This window comes from Scyliorhinus canicula, chromosome 1 (genome assembly GCF_902713615.1).
Source record: "Scyliorhinus canicula chromosome 1, sScyCan1.1, whole genome shotgun sequence".
Classification (NCBI taxonomy): domain Eukaryota; kingdom Metazoa; phylum Chordata; class Chondrichthyes; order Carcharhiniformes; family Scyliorhinidae; genus Scyliorhinus; species Scyliorhinus canicula.
The window spans coordinates 52,523,503-52,542,555 of record NC_052146.1 but is presented as its reverse complement, the minus strand read 5'-3'; positions in this window follow the sequence as shown (position 1 = coordinate 52,542,555).

The window sequence follows — 19,053 nt, the reverse complement described above, 5'->3', positions numbered from 1 at the left end:
GGACATGAACATCGTAACAGGGTGTATGAAGTTCATCACCTATCTCTTGTTGAAGTATTTTCAATTATGACCATATCTACATTTTTTACACATTTGAAAACCTTAACAAGAATTGTCTACATGGATATGTGCTTTCAAACACTTGCTACGATGTAAGCCTTGCAGGACTGGACAGAGTGGATGCGGGGATGTTGTTTCCTCTGGCTGGGGTGTCTGGAACAAGCAGTCACAGTCTCAGGATATGGGGCAGGCCACTTAGGACTGAAACGATGAGAAATGTCTTCACTCAGAGGGTGGCAAGCCTATGGAATTCTCGACCGCATAAGGCTGCGGAGGCCAAGTCACTGAATGCATTTAAGAAAGAAATTGGAAGGTCTCTAGACACAAAAGGCATCGAGGGGTATAGATAGAGGGTGGGGGTAAGGCATTGAGATGGAAGATCAGCCATAATCACATTGAATGGCGGAGCATGCTCGATGGGCCGAATGGCCTATGCCTGCTTCTATTTCTATGTTTCCAAATGCTATATTGCCTCACTAACAGATCAGTTGTGACTTTCCAATCAAAAACAAAATAGATTTACACCTCGGAGGAGACCTCCGAAGAATCCACCGTTATAGTCGCGGCACAGCTGTCATCCCCATCCTTCACCAGCGTAGATACACACACCTCGGTGGGAAAGCTTTGTGGTCAGGCTTCTGGGGCACAATCTGGTGCACACCGCACTGCTGCTGATGTACATCAGATGGTGGCAGGAAGCCCCAGGCAAGACAGCAGTCGGAGGGCCGCGAGATCCCAGGACTTAGCTTGAGTCTGTGGAACAGAGTTACCCGGAGCTGATGGAGACGATAGAGAGCAGCCAGGAAATTCCTAGGGAGATGTTAGTGGCACTCCAGCAGATCCACAGCCGCTTGGCAGAGTCCCGGAGGCTACGGGCGCAGAAGATATCGCCGGTAATGAGTGGCACCGAGGCCAACACTGCTCAGGTGGTGACCACAGTGGAGAGCCTGGTGCACAACGTCAGCACCATGAGTGAAGGTGTCCAAGGCGTCGCGCAGTCGGTGATGACCATTGCTGAGGGTCTCGGCAGAATGTCTGCCTTGCTGGGGGATATCATCCAGTACCAGGCTGAGCTTAATGAAGTTCTGCGGGCTATGTCCTGCTGTCAGATGGGAATGGCTGAGGCACTGTGGGGCTAGTCCCAGTCACAGGTAAGCATTGCCAAGACACTGCAGAGCATGTCCCAGTCACAGAGGAGCATTGCTGTGGGAGTTGAACGATGGTGCAGACCATGGGGAACTGCCAGGCCTGGCAAAACCAAAAGATGCAGGGGCAGCCGGGGATTGAAGCAGCTGCCCCCTCTGTCCCAAGGTGAACACTAGGACCCTATGGCCACCAACCAGGAGGAGGGGGCTCTGGGTGCCAACCCGGACACGTCCCATGGAGTGGGGCTGGTGGCCACCAGCTCCCCCGAGTTCCACCCCTCTGATGAGGCCACATCTCGAATTCAGCACACGGGTCAGGGTGGCACTGCTCTGCTTGTGCCACCAACTAGTGCGCCAGGGCCCTCCGGCCCCAGAGCACCCAGAGGATGCCCGCCAGGGATCTCGAAGGCCACGGGTTGTAGTAAGCAGCTGGCTGTCTCCACCTCAGATGTGCATCCTGGGGAGACACCTAGATGTACAGGTAAAGCTAGGAGGGCCAAGCATATTGAGGATCACTGAGCACACCGGAGGAGGGGGAAAGGAGGTGAGGGGGGTCAGTGAGGAGTGGGGGTGGGAGTGGGGGTTGGGGGGTGGGGTGGCAGCACCATTGGGAGAGTGGGGAATTGTAAAACACATTAAACACCTTTGTACACAACCAGTATGATGCCTCTGTCACTTTCTTCTGCAATGGAGGCTGGCCATCTCTCCAGGCATCTCCCGTCCCCATGGCCTCTACCCACTCTGACCCATGGACATGTCCCCAGAGCTGTGTCCCATCGACTGAGTGACATTGGCTGCTGCGTGTGTGGAGTTGCCTGCTATAGCATTCAAGCACAGTATCCAGGCATCAAGGTGTGATTGGGATGCTAGGCATTGGCTCCCACATGCCACATAGCTCGCCCACCCATGGGAATCCACATGGGATGTGTGAAGTACTCACTTAACCATGATTGCCAATCCCCTATTAGTGATAGCCTTCAGCCGCACGGCCAGAGGCCTTGGCAGTCAGTGGGGTTTATGGCTGGTCATTGGGGCAGACGGGCAGGGACAAGTGTTGCTTCCGGAACGCGTAAATGATCCAAGGTAGGCATTGTGGTGCTGTGAGCGGTTGCCCTCCAGTTGTGCCCCCCCCCAACATCTTCCTCCATCATCCTTTGGTGGCCCACCCCTGCAGAGGATCCCCCACCACCAGCCAAGGGTCCCCACCCCCTCCCCCCCGGAGAGCACAGGGGAGCAATCCGAGCACCTCCAGGCTCTTTGCCTGTGACCAAAGATGGCTACTCACCTCCTTGGCTCCCCAAGCAAGCCCCTTCCGCCAGGTTCATGTTTTTAAAAAGAAGCACGACTAAACACCGGTGTGAGCACTTGCTGGGGAGGCAGATGAATCATAACAATCTTTATTATTGTCACAAGTAGGCTTAAGTTAACACTGCAATGAAGTTACAGTGAAAATCCCCTCGTCGCTACACTCGAGTGCCTTTTCAGGTACACTATGGGAGAATTCAGAATGTCCAATTCACCTAACAGCACTGGCGGGATTCTCCAACACCCCGCCGGGTCGGAGAATCGCCGGGATGCGGCGTGAATCCTGCCCCCGCCGGCTGCTGAATTCTCCGGTGCCGGGAATTTGACGGGGGTGGGAATAATGCCGAGCCAGTAGGCGGCCGCTGGCAGCGGCACCCCCGGCAATTCTCCGGCCCGCGATGGGCTGAGTGGCCGCCTGTTTTCGGCCAGTCCCGCCCGCATAAATTAGAGTAGGTACTTACCGGCGGGACCTGGCTGCGCGGGCGACCTCCAGGGTCCTCGGGAGGGGGGGGGGGGGCGCGGGGGGCTCTGGCCCCGGGAGGTGCCCCACAGTGGCCTGGCCCATGATCGGGGCCCACCGATCCGTGGGTGGGCCTGTGCCGTGGGGGCACTCTATTCCTCTGCACTGGTAGCTGGACCAGTCAGCCATGGCCGGTGCAGAGACGAACCCCTCTTCGCATGCGCTGGGATGACACCAGCACATGCTGGCGCTCCCGCGCATGCGCCAACTCGCGCCGGCTGGCGGAGGCCCTTTGCCGCCGGTTGGCATGGCGCCAAGCCCCTTCCCTGCCGGCCGGCGTGGCGCAAACCACACGCCGGCGGCCTAGCCCCTGAAGGTGCAGCCTGACGCTGGAGTGGTTAATGCTAGCAGGCAGCTGTCATGTAGAGCACTTCCGAGACAGAGGCCGCGCATGCCCATGGCAGCGGCCTCCAGCGACCGCGCCGTGCTCCATGTCAGAGTCAGCCTGCGGACCTGGACCACCAAAATAGTGCCCCCGATCGGCCGCTCGCCCGACCTGGACGGCCCGCACGAAAAAGCCCCGGTCCTGAATGAGGCCTCCCTTGCCCGCTGATCGGCCCTCCACCGACAGTGGCGGCCCCGGACTGAGTCCGCAGCTGCCACACGGACGGTGGGACTGTGAGTGGTCCACGCCGTCGGGAAGTCGGCCGGTCGGAGGTGGGTAATAGAACATAGAACATAGAACAGTACAGCACAGAACAGGCCCTTCGGCCCTCGATGTTGTGCCGAGCAATGATCACCCTACTCAAACCCACGTATCCACCCTATACCCGTATCCCAACAACCCTCCCTTAACTTTACTTTTTAGGACACTACGGGCAATTTAGCATGGCCAATCCAACTAACCCGCACATCTTTGGAGAGTGGGAGGAAACCGGAGCACCCGGAGGAAACCCACGCACACACGGGGAGGATGTGCAGACTCCGCACAGACAGTGACCCAGCCGGGAATCGAACCTGGGACCCTGGAGCTGTGAAGCATTTATGCTAACCACCAGGCTACCGTACTGCCCAATAGCGGGGCGGGCCTCGGGCAATGGCCTCAGGTGGTGGATAATCGGCGCATTACACCGCTTTTTGGGGGGGCAGAGAATCGCTGAACTGGCGCCGTTCCCAATATCACGTGGGAAACTTGATTCTGTGTCCTGTCGCCAAATGCGATTTCGGTGTTGGGGTATGGAGAATCCTGCCCAATGTCTCTGAAACGGGGAATCCTGCCCAGGGTCTGAAAGCTGAGTTTCAAACTTATCAATGCAGATAGTAAAAAGGCCACAATTTTCTTTATTGCATAACTGATATTGCCAACTCCAGACAAAAGCTTGAAACTTTGCGGATTTGAAATGCAGTTTTTCAATTCATATGATGGCCTATGTAAATGAATATTAAAAGCAATGAGTAAATCCGCATTTCAATGCATCTTTCCTGCCCTGATTTAACATGTACCCCTTTTTAAAAAGAAGTCCATCTGCCTTTCATCTTCTTGTTCATAATGAATATAAATAACTTATTTAAGATAAATAGCTCGAGCTGGCCCCAGCTGGTCCCATTTGATTTCAAGATGTTATGATGATCAAAACCTATTGTGGGGAATCAAAATTGTGCTCACAACCAGTTGTTCCTGTTGCATTCTGTTAGAAGCCCCTAGTTGCCAAATCGAGTTCCAATGTTTTCTCCTTTTAAATCTTTTAATGGAAACAAAAGACTATGAACAGTAAAAACCCTTTGCCATTATTTGGCTTTTTTGGGAAGCACAGTCTTGGAGAAACTCACTCCAAACACAGTGAAAAATGTGAAGAATACTTTGCGTTGAATGTAGATGCGAATGAAAAAGGTAGGCTTGATGAGATTGAATAGGAAGAAAAACAGCTGGTGTAATTCTTCCCTCTGGGATTAAAGCCCATGGCAGGAATGAGGACGATGAGTCTTTCTTGCTGTGGAGGCTGATGGGAAGCCACTCCATATCCGCTGGTCCTGACACAATTAATTATGCAGCCATGCAGGAGTGGGCTTGATGGCGTCGAATATTCACAATGTCAGACCAAAAACGGAGAGATATCTGAAAGGTAATCCTCCGACTTATTTCTGAATTCAATTATGCCTCTCCGTGTGTCCTCCTGGATGTGTAGGTGTGCAGGAATGTGCTCTACCCACCTGAGGAGAAATGAAATGAAATGAAAATCGCTTATTGTCACGAGTAGGCTTCAACGAAGTTACTATGAAAAGCCCCCATTCCGCGCCTGTCCGGGGAGGCTGGTATGGGAATCGAACCGTGCCGCTGGCCTGCATGGTCTGCTTTAAAAGCCAGCGATTAAACCAGCCCCAAACCAGAGGAGTTCAAGCAGGGAAACTGATACCACATGGGGCAGGTGGCCGATGCCGTCAGTGACCAGGGGATGCACAAGATGGGGATATACACTGCTGGAAGAAGATGAATGGCCTTCTTTGCTCTGCCAGGGTAAGTGTCATCAGATAGTTATACAAACCACAAAGACTCCAATATTTCAAGGTCTACGGCCCAGTGGCATGTCCTAGCTCACAGCTCCATTTCAGTACATCCACTCTGCAATAAAGTGCCTCCTTCACCCTTCGGCAGACATTTTGTTTTCTTTATTCATTCAAGGGATATGGGCATTTGTTGCCCTTGGTCACTCCTTGAACTAAATGGCTTGCTCGTGCATTTCAGACAGCATTTAAAAGTCAACTACATTGCTGCGTGTCTGGAGTCACATGTAGGCTGCACCAGATGAGGTTCAGCCAGACTCACTGGCTCTCCGAGGACAGTTGGGAAAAGGCATCTGTGAGGTTCCAGTCTAATGACGAGCCTCTGGAATCGACCTTTCAACTCATGGTGGAGAGTCAGTAAGATGTGGGGCAACATTAAGCAGAGCTGTTAGAAGCCTGCGGCAGAGTGACACATGAGTTGGAGGAGTCCATCTGCTAGCTCGCTAATGAAATGTTGCCAGCATGTATGTGAATCAGGGTCTCCATGGGAAAGGTGGTGAACGCCATGGAGACCCTGGGTCCAGGAGGATGCTCCCTTCCTGCCAGAGATGTGCACAGACCTACAGTCCATCACTGTTGCCATGGATGGGTACATGCAATGACAATGCAGGAGGGGAATGAGGCCCCTCAACGTCCCTCCAGATGTCCCTTCCCATCAAAGGGTCAGGCTGTGCTCCTTGGGCACCGGAAGTGTGTAGAAGCAGCAGCTGAGAACCCTGGGTCGTCCACTCAGGACCCTCAGAGGTTGTCCGCTCCCTTTGAATCCCATCGACCTCTGACCCCTTAGCCTCATTCTCTGTCACTGCAGAGGGGGAAAGCCAAAGATAGCTGGGGTCCTCCAGAGTTTGGCTGTCCAATGTTGGTTGCCAAAGTCATCAAAGGCAACAGGGCAGACGACTCCACAAACTGCCTCCACCCTTGCTGCGGGTGTGAGGGCAGCACCTAGAAGAAGTGACAGGCCAGGTAAAACAAAGAATGACTCTCCCTCCCACCGCCCGCCCCTGCCCCCAACAACCCCCCAGTCCGATGTCTGGACCACTACCTACACTTACCTTTGAAATTTACCATCTCCCTTTTAATAATCATTTAAAATGGTAGCTAGCGCTGTAAAAAGAGTGGACGTCCTCTTTCACTGAACTTCATTTTCACCAGACTGATGTAGCCGGGGGGTGTACTTCGCTGTTCCTGTCTCACCCAGAATGAATGAGGAAGGTGGGGCTCGGCAGGGGCTTTGCAATTCCAATGAAGCTAAGTCCCTCTGGGGTGGCAATTATGGTAGGTGTGATGATATGATCTGCATACTCGTCTGCCATTGGGCCAGAACGTCGGCTTACCATTGGCCCTGGTCGGTCATGTGCCTCTCGACCGATTGGCCGAGAGGCTGAGTTAACCACGCCTCTATCAACGAGGTATAAATGCTCAGAAGCCTGACGATCGTTCCTTTCCACTGTAGACGATCGCCAGGCTGTGTTCTAGTTAATTAAAGCCTGACATTGGTAAATCACTCGCCTCGCGTGCAATCGATGGTGCATCAATTTAATTAACTACAACTTTGAAGATGGAGTTCCGCATCAAGCCCGAATGCCTCCGCATCAGCCCGCAAACTCCGAACTCTACAGAACCTTTCAAACTCTGGCTGACTTGCCTCGAAGGGTTCCTGGCATCTACAACCACCCCCCCCCACCGGGGCACAGAAGCTGCACGTCCTCCACTCCAGCGTGGGTATTGCCGCTTACTCAATAATCGAAGACGAAACAGATTATGACGACGCTATACGGAAGCTAAAAGGACAATTCCTCAAACCGATCAACAGGGTATTCGCTCGACATCTGCTGGCCACCAGAAAGCAGGTCCCCGGTGAGTCTCTAGACCAATACGCCCGGGCCCTCTGTGCCCTGGGGAGAGGTTGCGCCTGTGAAGCGGTGTCCGCTACAGAGCACATGGAGCTACTCGTCAGAGACGCTTACGTGGCTGGGATGCTGTCCCCCGTGATCCGCCAGCGGATGCTGGAAAGAGACGAACTCAGTTTAACGGAGACACTGACTCTCTCCGCCTCCCTGGAGGTCGCAGATCAAAGCGCTCGCACCTATGACCCTGGCCAGGCCGCCTCCTGGCACGCTTCCCACCAGCTACCCACCGCTCCCGGCCTCCCTCAGGCTTGTGCCGCGGGGCGCCCCGATAAATCCGCGGGGCCCCGCTGCTACTTTTGTGGGTACGCTAAGCACCCTCGCTCGCGCTGCCCAGCCCGCTCCGCCCTCTGTAAGAGCTGCGGGAAGAAGGGCCACTACTCCACGGTCTGCCAGGCCAAATCGCTGGCTGCAGCGCTTCTGGAAGCTGCACAGCACTCTCCCCCCCCTCCCCCAGGCCTCTGCAAACGGCCTGTGTGCCTCTCTCTCTCCTCCAGGGCCGCCCCAGCTGCTCCCGACTCGCGCCCCGCCGGCCGACATGCGCACCTCCCCGGCCCCTCCAGGCCTCTGCCTGCCCGCCGCGCACGTTTCTCCCCCCCGCCCCCGGGCCCCGGCGCCCGACCGGCTCGCCTCTCCGGGCCCCCCTGGTCCCTGCCTGCCCGCAGCGGCCCTGCTTCCCTCGCTCCCGGACCCCGGCTCCCCCCACCCCCGGGCCCCGGCGCCCGACCGGCTCGCCTCTCCGGGCCCCCCGGTCCCTGCCTGCCCGCAGCGCGACTCGGCTCCCCCCCGCCCCCAGCCCCCCGCACCCGGCCCGCGCGCCTTACCTCCGCCCACAGCTGATGCACCTAGCCGGCGTCCTGGAGCCGGCTTCCGCATCCCCACAGCTGATGCACCTAGCCGGCGTCCTGGAGCCGGCTTCCGCATCCCCACAGCTGATGCACCTAGCCGGCGTCCTGGAGCCGGCTTCCGCATCCCCACAGCTGATGCACCTAGCCGGCGTCCTGGAGCCGGCTTCCGCATCCCCACAGCTGATGCACCTAGCCGGCGTCCTGGAGCCGGCTTGTGCATCCCCGCAGCTGATGCACCTAGCCGGCGTCCTGGAGCCGGCTTGTGCATCCCCACAGCTGATGTCGGTCACTCACCTCTTGGAGCCGGCCTGCGCGCCTCTCCGCTCACAGCGCCGGCAACGCTAGCTCCGCCTCCAGCGGCCACGAGGGCTTCCTGGGCGCCGCCATCTTGGGGTGCCGACCCCATGTGCGGGTCCTGGGCGCCGCCATCTTGGGGCCCCTACCCCACGTGCGGGTCCTGGGCGCCGCCATCTTGGGGAACAGACCTCACCTGGGGATCCTGGCCACCGGCTTCCACATCTGCCACGCAAGGTCCCTCCAGCATGGAATCGGACAGCGACGACGGATTTTCTCCACGGCTCGCGGCCGTTCACCCCACATATGGATCCTGGCCACCGACTTCCACATCTGCCACGCAAGGTCCCTCCAGCATGGAATCGGACAGCGACGACGGATTTTCTCCACGGCTCGCGGCCGTTCAACTCGACCAGTCTCATCCACGCACGCTCGCCAAAACGACTACGCTGATCCACCTCAACGGCCACAAGACGGACTGCCTGCTGGACTCCGGGAGCACGGAAAGCTTCGTTCACCCTGACACGGTAAGACGCTGCGCGCTCCCTGTCCATCCCGTCACACGCAAAATCGGTTTAGCCTCAGGTTCGCACTCCGTCCACATCACCGGGTGCTGCATCGCGGACCTCACGGTCCAAGGGAAGGTTTTTAAAAATGATAAATTCCTTGTCCTCCCTGACCTTTGCGCACCGGCACTCCTCGGACTGGACTTCCAGTGCAACCTGCAGAGCTTGACTTTTCAATTCGGCGGCCCTATACCCCCCCTCACTGTCTGCAGCCTCGCGTCCCTCAAAGTGGACCCTCCCTCCCTGTTTGCTAACCTCACCCCCGATTGCAAACCCGTCGCCACACGGAGCAGACGGTACAGCGCCCAGGACCGATCCTTCATCAGGTCCGAGGTCCAGAGGTTGCTGACGGAAGGGGTCATCGAGGCCAGCAACAGTCCCTGGCGAGCCCAAGTGTTGGTGGTCCGGACGGGGGAGAAAAACCGGATGGTCATCGATTATAGCCAAACCATCAATCGGTTTACGCAACTGGACACGTATCCTCTCCCCCGTATCTCTACAATGGTAAACGAGATCGCGACATACAAGGTCTTCTCCACTGTGGACCTTAAGTCCGCTTACCACCAGCTCCCCATCCGCGCGAGTGACCGACTGTACACCGCGTTCGAGGCTGACGGGCGCCTCTACCACTTCCTTAGGGTTCCATTCGGTGTCACGAATGGGGTCTCGGTCTTCCAACGGGAGATGGACCGAATGGTCGACAAGTACGGATTACAGGCTACCTTCCCGTACCTTGATAATGTCACCATCTGCGGCCACGACCAGCAGGACCATGACGCCAACCTCCAGAAATTCCTCCAAACCGCAAAACTCCTTAACCTCACGTACAATAAGGATAAATGCGTGTTTAGCACCGACCGCCTAGCTATCCTCGGCTACGTAGTGCGTAACGGAGTGATAGGCCCCGACCCCGAACGCATGCGCCCCCTGATGGAACTCCCTCTCCCCAATACCCCCAAATCCCTCAGACGCTGCCTAGGGTTTTTCGCATACTACGCCCAATGGGTTCCCAACTACGCGGACAAGGCCCGTCCCCTCATGCAAACCACGACCTTCCCGCCGTCGACGGAGGCCTGCCAGGCCTTTAGCCGCATCAAAGCGGACATCGCAAAGGCCACGATGCGTGCCATCGACGAGGCCCTCCCCTTCCAGGTCGAGAGCGACGCTTCAGAAGTAGCTCTGGCGGCCACCCTGAACCAAGCGGGCAGACCCGTGGCCTTCTTCTCCAGAACTCTCCAGGCTTCCGAACTCCGCCACCCATCTGTGGAAAAGGAAGCCCAGGCCATAGTCGAAGCCGTGCGACATTGGAGGCACTATTTGGCCGGCAGGAGGTTTACCCTCCTCACAGACCAACGGTCAGTAGCCTTCATGTTTGATAATGCACAAAGGGGCAAGATCAAAAATGACAAGATTTTACGGTGGCGGATCGAGTTGTCCACGTACAACTATGATATCTTGTATCGTCCTGGGAAGCTCAATGAGCCTCCTGATGCCCTGTCCCGCGGTACCTGCGCCAGCGCGCAGATAGACCGCCTCCGCTCCCTCCACGCAGACCTCTGCCATCCAGGGGTGACCCGCCTACACCACTTCATTAAGGCCCGCAACCTGCCCTACTCCATCGAGGAAGTCAGGTCAGTAACCCGTGACTGCCACATCTGCGCCGAGTGCAAACCGCACTTCTACCGCCCCGAGCGCGCACACCTGATCAAAGCATCCCGCCCCTTCGAACGTCTTAGCATTGACTTCAAGGGGCCCCTTCCCTCTAACAACCGCAACATTTACTTCCTGGCGGTTATCGACGAACACTCCCGCTTCCCCTTCGCCATTCCCTGTCCCGACATGACCACATCGACCGTCATTAAGGCCCTACTCTCCATCTTCTCACTGTTCGGCTACCCCGCGTACATTCACAGCGATCGGGGGTCCTCATTTATGAGCGACGAGCTGCGTCAATTCCTGCTCGACAGGGGCATCGCTTCTAGCAGGACGACCAGCTATAACCCCCGGGGTAACGGACAGGTCGAGCGGGAGAATGGTACCATCTGGAAGACCATACTACTAGCCCTCCGGTCTAGAAATCTCCCTATTTCCCGATGGCAAGAGGTGCTCCCCGATGCACTGCACTCTATCCGCTCACTCCTCTGGGGCGGGATTCTCCCCTACCCGGCGTGACGGAGGGTGCCGGCGTAGGGGAGTGGCGCCAACCACTCAGGGGTCGTGCCTCCTCCAAAGGTGGGGAATTCTCCCCACCTTTGGGGGCCAGCCCCGCGCCGGAGCAGTTTGCACCGGTAGACTGGCGCAAACACCCGGCGCAGTCGGAAGCGGGGCTGGCCGAAAGGCTTTCGGCGGTCGGCGCATGCGCCGGCAGTGACGTCAGCGGCAGCTGGCCGCTGACCTCACTGCCGGCGCATGCGCGATGCGGGGTTCTCCTCCGCGTCCGCCATGGCGGAGGCCGTGGCGGCGCGGAAGGAGAAAGAGTGCCCCCACGGCACTGCCCCGCGGAGTGAGCGGGGGGCCCCGATCGCGGGCCAGGCCTCCGTGGGGGCACCCCCCCGGGTCCGATCGCCCCCCGCCCCCCCCAGGACCCCGGGGGCCCGCTCGCGCCGCTGAGTCCGCCGTTTCCGAGGTGGTGTACACCTCGGCGGCGGGAGAAGGCCTCCCAGCGGCGGGACTTCGGCCCATCCGGGCCGGAGATTTAAGGTTAGTTGTTAAAAAAAGAAATCCCGCCGGCGCCAGCTGTTTTCACAGGCTGCCGGCGGGATTTGCACAACGCCGGTTTTTTACCGGCGGGAGAATTAGGAGACCTGCGGGAGCGGAAATCACGCCGCTTCCCGCCAATTCTCCGACCCTGCGTGGGGTCGGAGAATCCCGCCCCTGTACTGCAACTAATCAGACGCCTCATGAGCGTCTTCTTGTTTTCCCCAGGAAGTCGTCCTCCGGATCCCCTCTCCTGACGTGGCTGGTCACCCCCGGACCCATCTTGCTCCGGAAGCATGTGCGGGTGCACAAGTCCGATCCGTTGGTGGAGCATGTCCAGTTACTCCACGCTAACCCGCAGTATGCGTATGTGGAGTACCCCGACGGTCGGCAGGACACGGTCTCCCTCCGGTACCTGGCACCCGCCGGCGTGCAGCCCCCCCCCACCACAGACCCCCCCCTCCCCTTTTTCACCCCAGCACCCCACTCAGCTTCCCCATCCCTCATCCATGGCGTCCCCGCGGCCAGCTCAGGTGACGGAGACTACTCGAGGTCTATCGCTCCCGGACTCCAGGACATCAGCAGGACCATCAGCCGATCCGACGACACCTCCTCCACTACGGCGCTCGGCCAGGACGTCAAGGACCACCAAACGACTGATCGAATCCATCTAGAGTTCTACGGTCCCATGGACTTCCTTTTGTAAATATTGTTATGTCTGGGCCAGTGGCAAGCCCCCAAATTCGACAAGGGTACGGAGAGAAAATTATTCTCCCGACGGCTACTCATATCATCAGTTCTCCCCCCCCCCCCCGGGTCTCGTTCACACCCCCCCCCCCCCCCCCCCGCCTTCCTTCTCCGTAAGGGGTGAATGTGATGATATGATCTGCATACTCGTCTGCCATTGGGCCAGAACGTCGGCTTACCATTGGCCCTGGTCGGTCATGTGCCTCTCGACCGATTGGCCGAGAGGCTGAGTTAACCACACCTCTATCAACGAGGTATAAATGCTCAGAAGCCTGACGATCGTTCCTTTCCACTGTAGACGATCGCCAGGCTGTGTTCTAGTTAATTAAAGCCTGACATTGGTAAATCACTCGCCTCGCGTGCAATCGATGGTGCATCAGTAGGTATGTGCCAATATTATTTTTTAAACAAAAGCCTAAACAGGTCAAGCAGTGAGTTAAATCATTCCTAATACTAATCTATCGTTGTAATAATGTAAACTATACTAACATGTAGTTAATATTATCCTGTGTTATGAAAGATTATGGGCGCGATTCTCCGCACCCACGGAAAATCGCGAAGTCGGCCGTGAAAACGGCCGAATTTGCAGACGGCCAGACATGGCCCCGTTCCCGAGGTATTCACGCCCGGGAAATGGGCTAGGAACGGGGCAGAGGAGGGGCATCATCTGCCCGAGAAGAGGGCATCGACACTCTGCAAGCGTGGTGCGCCAGGCATGGCGAGAGGTGGCTGCTGCCGTGAGTGCTGTGGGGCAGACCCCTCGCTCTGGGGAGCAGTGCCGTAAAAAGCTGCACGACCTCACCAGGGCTGCCAGGATAAGTGCCAAGAGGGTGCCCCCGGGTCACAACCATCCCTCCCCCCTTTACTTAATCACCCACCTCCCCCCTTGGCACGGGGGGTGAGGGGGATTGGGCAGAGTGAGTGGAGGGTAGTTCACTAAGTAGTCACAGACCCAACGCTCTGGCCCCCGTGGAGAGATGCAATGGTCTTGTTACAACTTGACCCCCAACCTGTGCCAGTATCTGAATGGCCTGCTGATACCTGCCGTATTGTAATGATCTACCTATGCCCCCTCCCCCAACAGGACAAGACCGCTCACAACACTCGTGAGCGGAACAAGACTGGAGGGGGTTCGCCCATTCTGCACCCCCTCACCACGTTTGAGCAGAGGGCACTGGACCTTGTTGGGGGATCTGCCACCCGGGAGGTCGCGCAATGCGAGGTTGGCGGAGCTGCACCAAGTGAGATAACCCTGCATGACACCAAGTGAGACAACCCCCCCCCCCCCCCCATCCTCTGCCCCTTCACACTCTGCCCACTGGCACACCTCCCCCATCCTCTGTCACGTCACACTCTGCCCACTGGGACACCTCCCCCATCCTCTGTCCCTTCATACTCTGCCCACTGGGACAGCTCCCCCATCCTCTGTCCCTTCACACTCTGCCCACTGGAACACCTCCCCCATCCTCTGTCCCTTCACACTCTGCTACTGGGACACCTCCCCCATCCTCTGTCCCTTCACACTCTGCCCACTGGAACACCTCCCCCATCCTCTTTCCCTTCACACCCTGCCCACTGGGACACCTCCCCCATCCTCTGTCCCTTCACACACTCTGCCCACTGGAACACCTCCCCCATCCTCTGTCCCTTCATGCTCTGCCCACTGGGACCATCCAGCGCCTGGCCGAGCGTCTCTAAATAACCCGTTTCATTCTCTTCCCTAGGACGTGATGCCGAACGACCAGGGCCGTCTGCCTCCAGGCGGAGACAGGCATCTGCCCCCACCGCACCCAGGGCCGCACGACAGAGGGTGCTCGATCAGCGGGGAGTCCCATCCTCCCCCACCAAATCTGTGGAGCAGGACGCCCAGAGGGCGGCGAGAGAGGAAGAGAGAGAAATGTCCCTCGAACGCCCTGTGCACGCGTCATCCTCGGCCCTGGATAGGGTTGCCCTCTCACAGGCAGAAATGCACCAGAGCAAACACGTCATTGCTGGCACACTGAGGGCCTTGGCCGAGTCTCAGCAGGTCATGTCCCAGTCGCAGCACGCCATGGCACAGTCACAGCAGGCAACGGCACAGCCCCGGCAGTCAGTCGTGCACTCACAGGTTGAGATCGCACAGTCCCTGGCGGGAATGTCTAACTCCCTGGACTCCGTCTCTGCAAACCTTCGGATCCTGGTAGATACTGTTGCAGGCCTCCAGGACTGGCAACGCCAGGTGTTGGTGGAGCAACGGGGCACCTCCCCGCTCGCACCTCTGTCCCACAGTGAGGCCCGGGGGCCAACGGGCTCCCCGAGGGAGGAGGAGGTTTCGGGGCCCGTCCCATTAACTCCATCACAGGACGTCCCGGAATTCTCGGCCTCCCCCCGTCCCATCCCTGGTGCATCGGGTGAGCAGCGGGCAGAGCAGGGTGGCACAACGTCACCCGAGACGCCCGCAGAGCAGCCTGACCCATCAAGGCCGGGTCGCCCCAGGTAACGCTTGCCGAAGGAGAAACGAGTCGAAGGGGGCGATTCGCAGCAGTCCTCCTCCACTCCTGCTGTATCATCTGGGGAATTACTTAGACGGAATGGGACAGCTCATCGCCGCCGACTCATCGCCGCCGACTCATCGCCGCCGACTCATCGCCAGCCCAACTCATCGCCAGCCAACTCATCGCCAGCCCAACTCATCGCCAGCCCAATAAAAACAGTACAGTCAACAGACTTCTTAACAGCGCTCTGGAGTGAATGGAATCAAATAACTATTAAAACAAGGACGGCTTTGACATTCGGCTCCTCTGATCTAATTTAAGCTGCTGCACAAACACTTTTATTTATGTGGTGACTCTGCCCAAGTTCAGAGAAGAGTTGAAGAGAATGCTGAAATACCCGTTTATGTCAATTGTTCCATACGTTGATTAAGACAACAGTTTATAGCAGCCCGACTATTTCGTGTGTAAGAGAGTAGAAACACAGAGAGTGTGTAAGAGAGTAGAACACAGTCCCTTTGGGAGCAGAAGTCTGATAAAAAAAACAGGTAAGAAGGAAAAAGGTGTGAACCCGGGAGGACTCGAATGAATTTGTCTGGAGAATTGTGCATCCTTACGACTAAATCAGAGATACGGCGGCAGGTGACAGAGCTGGGAACCAGAACTATACCGCTGAAATGAGGTCTGCACGCAAACATGAAGTCAGTGAATGGCAAAAGGTGAATCTCAGGGAAAGAGTCACCACATAAATAAAAGTGTTTGTGCAGCAGCTTAAATTAGATCAGAGGAGCCGAATGTCAAAGCCGTCCTTTGTTTTCTATAGGTTTAAATTGTTTAAAAAGATTCCATTCACTCCAGAGCGCTGTTAAGAAATCTGTTGGTTTAAATAGATTCCATTCACTCCAGAGCGCTGTTAAGAAGTCTGTTGACTGTACTGTTTTTATTGGGCTGGCGATGAGTTGGGCTGGCGATGAGTTGGCTGACGATAAGTTGGGCTGGCGATGAGTTGGCTGGCGATGAGTTGGGCTAGCGATGAGTTGGCTGGCGATGAGTTGGCTGGCAATGAGTTGGGCTAGCGATGAGTTGGCTGGCGATGAGTTGGGCTGGCGATGAGTTGGGCTAGCGATGAGTTGGGCTGGCGATGAATTGGGCTGGCGATGAGTTGGCTGGCGATGAGTTGGCTGGCGATGAGTCGGCGGCGATGAGTCGGCGGCGATGAGTCGGCGGCGATGAGCTGTCCTAGACCCTTACTTAGACGTAGTGGTAGGGCCCGTAAGGCAACAAAGAGAGACACTGAGTAAGCTGGCACGGGTGAAGGGCACAGTTTAGTTGTAGGGGTTAGGGCACCTGTAAATTATTGTTAACATTAAACGCACTGTTCCACCTTACTTGTAATACCGTGTGATTGTTCCACAGCCACAGGAATCGTGATGGTGACCGAGTGTCGCTGGGGGTGACGAGCGGTGAAACTTCGGTACCGGGTGTGCAGTCCCTTCCCCTCCTCCCTTCCCCTCCCACAGCTACCCCACGCGGGCATGTGATGGAGTGTCCGTGACGAAGTCAGCGGCCACCAAGGTGGATGGTTCAGCTATTGCCATGGGTCAGACTTTGTCTAACGATTCTGAGCTCACAACTCATCGCAGAGCGGGCTGTCTTCATTCCACATGGCACTGATCACACCTGCTGACACAGCCATCAATGTCGTGCCATACCGTCTGGACCCAGTGGTAAGGGTGATGACGAAGTGGAGCAGTGTACACTGAGAGGGGGTGGGTGGGGGGGGGGGGGGGTGGGTGGGTGGGGGGGGAGGGGTTGTGGTGGTGGCAGTTGTGTGTTGACCCTCTCTGCGACTGGTGATGCAGGTGGTCATTTGGTGTTCAGCGGGGACGTCGCATGCGACGCGTGAACCGTGCTGCCACCAAGGTGTCGCGTGCCCGCTGTCCTCGCCGGGTCCATCGTGCAGCCTCCTGGGCATCACCAGCACCTGGGTCGTGTCTGCGTGCTGCACCCGCCACTCCGCCAGCCTCCTCCTCCTCCTGCTCCTCCTCCTTCTCCTCCTCCTCCTCCTCCTCCTCTGTGCTGGCACCACTGCCACTGGCTTCTCCCTCCGCCTCCTGCAGCAGGGCATCTCCCCTCTGCATCGCGATGTTGTGAAGCGCGCAGCAGACCACAACAATGCGAGCGACCCTGTCGGCCTGGTACTGCAGGGCCCCTCCGGAGCGGTCCAGGCACCTGAATCTCATCTTCAGGAGGCCAAGGCAGCGCTCCACCACACCCCTGGTTGCTGCATGGCCCTCGTTGTATCGGGTTTCCACATTGGTCTGAGGCCTCCGTATAGGCGTCATCAGCCAAGACCTCAGCGGATAACCCCGTCACCTAGCAACCAGCCCCTCAGCCGGGGGGGGGGGACGTCCCTCAAACATCGCAGGGATGTACGACTGCGCCAGTATGTTGGAGTCATGCACACTCCCTGGGAACCTTGCACAGACGTTCATGATCCTCATGTGGGGGTCGCATACCACCTGGATATTGATGGAGTATGACCCCCTCCTGTTTGTGAAGACCTCCCTATCCCCTGCAGGCGGGCGCATGGGGACGTGAACACAATCGATTGCCCCCTGCACCATCGGTATCCCGGCCACGCTGGCAAATCCACGAGCTCGTGTATCTTGACTTGCTCAGTCCTCGGGAAAGGTGATGTAGCGATCGGCGATGGCATAGAGGGTGTCGGTCACATCCCGGATGCACCTGTGCACCGATGACTGGGAGATCCCGGAGAGGTCCCCGCTCGGAGATTGGAAGGAGCCGGTCGCATAGAAGTTAAGAGCGACCGTCACCTTGATGGCAACCGGGATCGCGTATCCTGCCCCCGTTCCACGTGGCGTGAGGTGCGCCACGAGGTGACAGATATGTGTCACCGTCCCCCTACTCAGCCGGAGTCTCCTCCTGCAGGTGATGTCCATCATTGTTAGGAAAGAGATCCGGGCACGGTACACCCTCGGCCTTGGTCGTCGCCTCTGGCGCCATGGCTGCACCCTCACTCTCTCCTCCTCCCCCTCCTCCTCCTCCCCCCTATGGTGCTTGACGACTGGCAACTCCTCGGCCCTTCCCTCTGCTGCTGCAGCTGGCCCTGCATCCACTGCAGGTTGTGGCTGTGGATGCTGCTGCATCGCCAAATGCAGTGCAGCGGCCCCAACCACTGCGCAGAACATAGCCGTTCTGTTCGCAGACATTGTGCTAACCTACAGAAGGGTGGTAGGGGGCAGAGAAACAGGACATGTTAGACGGAGGTTAGTCGACACCTCGGCAGCCGCCTGCCACGGGATACCTGTGTGTCCCGGTGGCCTGGTCGCCCTGCTGACACGCGGCCAGCCTAACCCCTGGTCACTTTCTGCATCCAACGGGCAGTTAACTACGTCCTCCTCACCGGTGCGTCAGTGGCCTGTGGCCGTAAGCCACAGGGCAACTAGCGGCCGTGTCCTCGTTACCGGCCCGCCATGGCATGGTGCCAGACATTTTGTAACCGGGGTTGGACAAGTCACTCGCTCACTCTCTCCCTACCCCCAAACTCCCACTCCCCCCTCAGTCTCCCACTCCCCCCCCTCTGTCTCCCACTTTCCCCCTCAGTCTCCCACTTCCCCCCTCAGTCTCCCACACTCCCCCCCCGCCTCCCACACTCCCCCCCTCAGTCTCCCACACTCCCCCCCCCCCCCCAGTCTCCCACTTCCCCCCTCAGTCTCCCACACTCCCCCCCCTCAGTCTCCCACACCCCCCCGCTCTGGACTCCACTCCCGTTCTCGGGGATGCCTTCCCCGTTGTGGCCAGACTCCAGCAGTGCGCTGAGCCGTGCGCTGAGCGGTGCGCTCACCTCCTCGAAGCTCTCATCAGCCAGCACGACTGATTGACAAACTTGAAAAGCAGGTGTGTTGGCCGGCGTGAAAACATTGCGTGATGACGTCGGGACTTCAGCCCATCCGGGCTGGAGAATAGC